Source organism: Galleria mellonella, unplaced genomic scaffold, assembly GCF_026898425.1.
Source record: "Galleria mellonella isolate WM207_F2 unplaced genomic scaffold, CSIRO_AGI_GalMel_v1 utg37, whole genome shotgun sequence".
Classification (NCBI taxonomy): Eukaryota; Metazoa; Arthropoda; class Insecta; order Lepidoptera; family Pyralidae; genus Galleria; species Galleria mellonella.
Window position 1 is genome coordinate 2,080,516 of NW_026442087.1, and position 8,892 is coordinate 2,089,407.

The following is an 8,892-nucleotide window of genomic DNA, read 5'->3' on the forward strand; positions in this document are numbered from 1 at the left end:
GTGTTGTGGGTGACCATGGGCGGCGGTTTTCACTTACCATCAGGTAAGCCACATGTTCGTTTGCCCCCTGTGTTGTAAAAAATAAATAAATAAAATAAAGGACGAACTTTCTATTAAAATTGTGAATACGAAAATTTGTACGAATGGATAAATGGGTGGAAGAATGGATATTTGTTACTTTTTCATGCTCAAACTACTGTATGGATTTGAATGAAATTTTTTACATGAATAGGTAATGTTCTAACTAAATTATAGCTATATACGTACAGTATACTTCGTGTTTCACGTGAACGAAGTCGCAAGATACAATTAGTATAAAACATTTCGAATTAAAACGTGAATTATTAATACTGTGGACGTGATACCTTTATGAGTTAGTGTGAAGTGTGACGTCACTACGCGTTTCGATACAGTTCACTGTGTAACAATAACCTTATTACCTGTTATAATTAAGTAAAAATAGTTCTTATAACATAGATTATAAAGTTGAAACTACAATTGTGACTGGCATCAACAGTGGGAACCAGTAGCAAGTAAAGCAAGCTCGACTGGTTAACAGGCCGATCTAGTGCGACATAATGGTACTGCTTACTTTATAAGCCGTGATTTATTTTATATTGATGCTTTTTATCCTTTATAATGCTTATAACAGTACATTACTGCAGCGGCCAGTAACTGAGGCATTGATGGACGAACGTGCAAATGTGGGCCGAGGTGTAGCCGAAGCACAAAGATTGGAAGAAGATTGTCAAAATAATGCTCACACTTCCAAGCATGTTTGAGAAAATGTATATTTATTTTCAGTTTTATATCTATTAAAATGTGTCAGACAAAACGGTGTCTTTTTTATTTATTTATTTTATACAAAAATCTACAGCTCTTAAAAACAACTTACACGCTAAGTCTCTTATGAATACAGCCAATAACGGATTTTATTTATACAAACAAAAATTATAATTCCAAAGCGAGGTAGGCAAGTTAGAGTGGGTGTATGCAAGTAATATAAGTGCATGGGGGGAAAGGGATTGCTAGTAATGGGACTGAGAATCCCATTGCTAGCAATATACCCAACCAGGTTGACCTCCTCGCGGTTCTCCCTGGAAACTATCATGGTTAATTTCTGATAAATTCATCATAATGGGCTAACTGACTTGTTTTCATTCTCATCTATCACGCTTCACTGGTGCCCCGCCAGCGTATCCCGTTAGCGCAGGCGGGGTTACCATACCATTTTCGCCCATAAAAAAATATAAGTGCATGTATGAAAGAAACCATGTATATATGCTTTGCGCGTCTCTTTGGGAACTTTCTTTCAGGCAGTAACTTGAAATCAGTGGTTTCCTTATTAAGCAAATAACGAACTCAAATATTGCCTTTTTCGCATTGTATCACTGTGGTATACATATTAGATTTACACATATTATGTTATGTAGAAAATTATGAGTACATTGCATTTTTGTTTTTTTTTTTCTGTTACTATTGTTCTAATGTTTGTGTCTTCTTACTATACAAATAAAGAGTTTATCTATACGGACAACAAAATTTTCTCATTTTATTGTCTGTTTATTCACCCGTATAATAAGATTAAGTAATAGCTTATTCGTTCGAGTATGAACTATCGTTTTCAATCGACTTCAATAACTAATATGTATAAAAATTGTCACACACACACACACACACACACACACACACACACACACACACACACACACACACACACACACACACACACACACACACACACACACACACACACACACACACACACACACACACATACACCCACAAAAATAACTGTCTTCAATTATGACAAAATCAGTTATTTTTAACTAAAATAATAATCGCGTGTCCAGCGTATTATTTCTCTGTTATTTTCCAACATTACCTTACGTTTGCATAATATGAAATAATTTGGTTCGCGTGCTAATAAATTTGTTTTATGAAATGCATTCAACTATGCAATTATTCGACACGTACAAACAAAAAACAAGGTGAAAATATTGCTGAAAGTATAATTTTTATGGTGGCAACTGCATTTTAAATTTGATTAACGATCAACGTGTAGCGCCTTGGAAAGTCCGAGTTTTAACTGAGAAATGGTATTTCATGTCATGTGTACAGTTAATTTCTACTAATACTGTAATAATTAAAGTTAATTTGAATGAAGTATAATTGAATGAGGTTGTGAAATGAGCTTCTTGCCGAAGTTTTCCCAAGAGGCATAGAGTTCTTCAAAAGGGGGTAAAGAGGTTTCTTCAGGGTCGGCAACGCACGCGTAATACCTTTGGTATTGCAGGTATTCATCCAATAATTCCAGGTGTATTCGTCACGGTGGTCTAACTGACCTGCTTTTTCATCCTCACCTATTATTCTTCACTGGTGCCCCGCCGGTGTATACCGATAGCGCGGGTGGGGTTATCATTTTCACCCATCAAAAAAAAAACTACATACATCTTAAATTATCAAAAGATCTTATAATATTTGTCCGTTATGCAATAAACATATCTATAACTTTTAGTTATAAGTTATAAATTCGCTTGCAATAAAAAGAAATATGTCACAATTAATGAAGAATAGTTAACAGGACACGATTTGTGACAATATGAAGTGTAAGGTGACATAATAGTGACGACAGATTAGGGTAATCTTTATATTTATGGGATTTTGTTGCGCAAAATATGAATGGGATTTATTTAACAAAGCGATTGAAATGCTATTCCTTTTGTTCTAAGGCCTGGGCACACTAACAGTTATAATATATTTAAAAATATGGATAATTAAAAACTTGGTGTTTAAAGCAATACGAATAGTACAGAATTAGGCCGGGAGAATACATTTTAAATAAATGAGAATCATAAAGAATTATACTGAATTTGGAAAGAGATTAAAATAAAATAAAAAAATGTATTTTTTTTTAAATATATAATGAGTTGATGGACGGTTGATTTGAGTAAATGAGGTGCTGGGTTTGATTCCCGATCGTGTCAGTTTAGCTTCATAATACAAAAAATCCTAGCTTTCTGACCGGGCGATTGGTATGATTATATGGCATTAGTTATAAAATAAAATCTGTCATTAATCATGAATAATAAAAAAATATTTAATTTTGTTTGGGTGAGTTCTTGTAACTTGTTAATTATTATTAAATAAAGGAAAAATAGCCGTGGTACCGGCATAGAATACTTTACTTTACGGTAGGTGTCGTGAGAGGCGACTAAGGGAACTTAATACTCGAGCGATGGGCAGCATTGTCCCTCTTAAGACATCACCAAAGCGTAACTGTGAGTGCTTACCCGCTTGCCAAATGTGGTAACTTATAGCAAAAGTCCCCAATAAGAAAAGAAGAAGGATAGTTGACAGCTGATATGATGATATATGAAAGAGAAATAATACTTATAACAATGTAAATAAGACAGACAAGATAGGAAAAACAGAAACTCTTTGAGATTAAAATCGTGAGCATATTTTTATAGCTTCATTATCGCTTTGCACTGCATCTCCTTCATACTGGGTGCAAAGCTTTAAGTATTTTTTGTGTATATTAGGTAATATTGTAACTGAATATTTTTGCATCTGTCACTCTATTATGTTATTTTATTTGAGAGCGCTGTTACAACTGTAGTACTACTCGCGGCTAACTCTACGTAATTCAATACGATTGTTTGGTTGGGGGTGCTTTGTGGACTTTTGTGGGTTATCATACAATTGGTTACAATATCAGCTGCGTATAAGAATATAGGGAAAGTAAATGCTAGAACTTTATACTTTTGGTAGTTGATTTTTGTTTTTTTTTTTTTTATACAACTCAGAATGGCAAACAAGCTGACGGCCCATCTGATGGAAAGTGGTAACCGTCGCCTATAGACATGAGCAGTACCATGGACATAACAGAGTTATACTGTGTCACCCATGATACCCCCCATGAGTTGCCATTCCTGAGGACTCAGGTGTTATTCCTCCGTATCCAGTAAATTCACGCCATATTCCACCCTTCAAACCGAAACACAGTCATGCAAACACAACTGCTTCACGGTTGAAACACGAACGAATGTTTCCAACCTTCTCGATCATTACGTCAGTCCTCAAGCTGGAATATTCTTTCTGTGTTATGGGAACAATGAACATCTGCTGGCATAACCCAAGATACCCAGATCTGAGTCAATTTGGAATCGAACCCGAATGTATGTAAGATACAATATGATTATAGGGGGGAAAGAGGATTGTTAGCAATAGAGTTTGACAGCCCCATTGCTAGCAATATACCTTATTAGGTCGACCTCCACGTGGTTCCCCCTGGAAACCATCGTGAACAATTCTTGTTGAATTTATCACGATGGGCTAACTGACCTACTTCATCCTCACCTATCACCCTTCACTGGTGCCCCGCCGGTGTATACCGATAGCGCGGGTGGGGTTACCATTCCATTATCACCCATTTAAAAAAAATATGATTATGAGTGATCATTCATTTGTATCATATCATATTATATCTACCGACTTCAAAGAAGGAGATTTTAATTTCGGTTGTTATTTTTTTAAATTTTGTTACCTCATAACTTCTTTATTTATAAACCGATTTCGAAAATTATTTCTAGAGTTCTGTATTGAGAAGGTTCCAATAGAATTTTTGTCAATATTAGTTCAATAGTCGTGTTTATAAATTAAAATAACTGATGGTGTTGTCATATTTAAAATCGGTGTTTTGTTGTACACAAAATTTTTAAATTAATCAACATACAAGTCTACAATTGGTAGGTTTTTAGAGTTTTTTTTTTTATAACGCAGGGAGCGAACGAGCATGCGGCTCACCTGATGGTAAGTGACTACCGCCGCCCATGATCACCCACAACACCAGCGGCATTGCAGGTGTGCTGCCGGCCTTTTATAAAGGAATATGCTCTTTTCTTGAAGATTCGTCAATTCGTCTATCTTTTGTTAAATACAATTTAGTTTGATAAAGCAGTGAAATAACTGGGTACAGAGGTATAATACTTTAGACCTCAGGAATAGTAATGCATAACAGAATATACTGTGCCGCTACTGAAGGGTAGCGTCACAGTGTAATCTGTTATGTCTATGGTACTGTTCATGTCTATAGGCAACGGTTACCACTTTCCATCAGGTGGGCCGTCAGCTTGTTTGCCATTCTAAGTAGTATAAAAAAACACTGATGTCGACTAGAATATAGTATTAAATTGACCGTGTGGTCCCAGCATAGAACAGGTCACCCCTTCCTTTCCCGAGGGTGTCATAAGAGGTAATTAAGAGAGGTTGAGGGATAGGCAGCAGCGTCCCTTTTAAAACATCTCCAAAGGTTAACTGCGGTTGCCAACCTGCCTGCCAAGCATGGCAACTACTAGTAAAAAGGTAAAAAGGTAGGTAAAAAGCTGACGAAACAAAATAAATGTGAGAAACGTTGTAAAAGACTACATAACAATAAAAAAAAAATCTACGATACATATGTGGAGATGAAAAAAATCGATAGTTCTAATTTTAAAATTTGTTATTTCATAATATCATAGACAAGAATGAATGTATGTATAAAATAAACTCCAAGAGTAAGGCTTAAGTCCAGCAGTGGACAGTTAAAGGCTGATATGACGATTAAATTGACAAGTTACTTTGACATTACTCTATAATTTTATAGTAATCAAATACGACGTAAAATTTATTATACCTTCATTCCGTATTCCAACGTGTAATGTAAGGCGGTTGTAACCGGTCGCGGGCCACGGTATCCACCCAAGGACTGACTGACGCCCATCAAAACGCGGCACGATAATAATGAACAGAAAAAAAAAGAATCATCAATTTTATCTAACAAGCTATCGGTTAGCGATTCACGCGAACAATTTTTACTTACAAATTACACTTGGGGCCCAATCATTACGGTTTACGACATATTATTTGGGGCCAACCCTAATTATGTATAATAGAAGCCATTTACAAATAATAACATGAGGTTGAGCGATGTGAAAAAATAAGAAAATTATAGTGTTCGTCGGGGACCCTTCCAGACGAGAAGAGGAGCGCTTGAACGGTTTTTTTTTGTAAGAAAAAAAGACATAAGTTGGTAGTGCGTCTGATGGAAAGTGATACCTATAGTCGCTTATAGACATGACAGTATCATGTATATCGTGGATTGCAGTAAAATCTATGGTGTCCCTTCATTTTAATAAACATTTAATTTGTAAATTATACAATTAGTCAACTTAATATGTATGTAGTAAAAACAAAAAATAATCCTTTCCTTAAAAGTAGTATCAGTATTTATTGTCAGTCTCTAAGAGATTATTTTTTCGTAGAAAAAAAATTATACTACAAAAAAAATAACAAATAAAATAAAAAATCTACATAATAAAGGCAACTTGCGTCTGTACATAATAATAGTTATTATATTATTTTCAACATATTGTTCTTATTATTGCATCTATTTATTTATTTATAGCAAGGCAACAGATTACAAATTAATACATTTATAAAATAAATATTACATAAAACGGCATTAAATTTGCACTCCAATAACTGCTCTACATAACATTCGTTATTAGATATATACATTAAAAAAGTGACGGTTATAAATTTAAAGTTACAAATTGGCAGCCTTAATGTAACATTGCAAGGATTGTTGGAATATATATATATATATATATATATATATATATATATATATATATATATATATATATATATAGGGGGGAAAAGGATTGTTAGCAATGGAGTTTGATAGCCTCATTGCTAGCAATATGCCTTATTAGGTCGACCTCCACGTGGTTCCCCTTGGAAACCATCGTGAACAATTCTTGGTGAATTCGTCACAATGGGCTAACTGACCTACTTCATCCTATCATCCTTCACTGGTGTCCCGCCGGTGTATACTGATAGCGCGGGGCTACTATTCCATTATCATCCATTAAAAAAAATTACTCCCCATCAGGTGAGACGCATGCTCGTTTGCCAACTATGTTATAAAAAAAAAATGGATGAATATTGCTGTAACAAAAACAAAAACTAACAACAACAAAAAAATTAAATAATTAATTATTTCGAGTTTATAGAGTTTTGTTACTAGGACTTATTCTAAGATGCTAGTAAGGTCATCTTTAACTACAGCTGCAAGTGTAGTTTGCTGCAGTTGAGTTAATGCAGTAAATCAAGGCCAAAATATTAGTAAGTGTCTAGCTCAATCTTTTGATGTAAACGGACCCTTATAATGATTGATACTAACTAATGTTTCATATGAAAGATGGATGATTTTGGCATGAATTTAATGACGATTCTAATATATATATTTTATTTGTGGTCATCTTTGTGTGGTGAGGTAAGAAAATAATTTATTTTCCGCCATTTAATTTGGTATATATGTAACGACATAACTCTTTTTACAATTGATAGAGTTTATTTCGCTTTGTTTCGTATTACTGTTGTGACGACACTTTCTGTTTGCAGTTTTTTTTCAACAATCTTTTTGAAAGTAATTTATATATATATATATATATATATTTATGATTGGATTTATATTAAACTGGAATTGAAGGTTTTTAAAATTTATTTTTTTCTTTTGTGTTATTGTCGGTTTGTGCATTAGAATTTCCTATTATATAATTATAATCAAAAGACTGATTGTAATGAATGTTTTACAGTATTGAGTTTAGTATTGTGAGTCAACACAAGCATAGAAAATTAAATACTTTCAGATTGCGTTCTATAAAAAAAAAAAAACCTATTTCAATTGCGGTAAAATACTGTAACTTATAATTTAAGTCTTTACTGTACAATACATGTGCAGTACAATGGGCCGTGTGGTTCCGGCATAGAATATGCCATCCCATCCTCTCCCGTGGGTGTCGTAAGAGACGACTAAGGTACGGCGAGAGATGGACAGGAGTGTCCCTCTTAAAACATCTCTAAAATCCTAACCCACCTGCTAAGCGTGGCAACTACTGGCAAAACTATTTTTTTAGGGAAGTCTTATGCCTAACAGTGGACAACGGTTTTAATAATATTAAAACTGTACAATACAGTGTTACAAACAAATAAACAAGTTATTTGATATATATATATATATATATATATATATATATATATATATATATATATATATATATATATATATATATATATATATATATATATATATATATATATATATATAGGTATTCATATAACTAAACTATTAAACCGATTTTGATAGACTTTCTACAGGACCAATTTCTAAGTATATATCTACATTGATATTATAAAGAGGAAAGATATGTATTTTTGTGTGTATGTTTGTAATGAATAAACTCAAAAATTACTTTGCCGATTTCAAAAATTCCTTAATCATTAGGGATCCTTACTAAAACTTTAGTAACGTAATTCAAGATGTAAAAAAATGCTATAAAGTATCTTTCGTCGCGTGTGCTGTGAAAACTATTGGTGATAGAACAAAAGTATGTTCTACAATATTGAAGAAAATAACAATAACTACAGAAAACTTCGCGATACTATATGTCCAACTATTTTCTATTAATTTTTAAAATGAAGTCTTTTATAATTTAAATGACTGACCAGTTCAAAGTGTGAACCAGGAATGCCTTTTTAAGTCGTCAAGTAGACCAGCTTCGTGCTGCAGCGTCAGCGTACTAGTTAAGCATTTACGTCATTTAGGTACACGAGTTTTGGACGCGATGCAGCGTCAGCGGTCTCGATATTCTCGTTAGATTGGCCACAGCAGAATGCCAGTGTTTTGCTCTTTTGAGGGCAAAACAATAGACTGAGTTGTGATCATTTTGTGTTACTATGGCACACGCATGAAAGAAAAAAATGTTACTTTATTTATATATTTTGCTGTTTTTGTGTGTGTATGCATTCTTTTATCTCTTTTTACTGTGTATGTATGTTGTTATT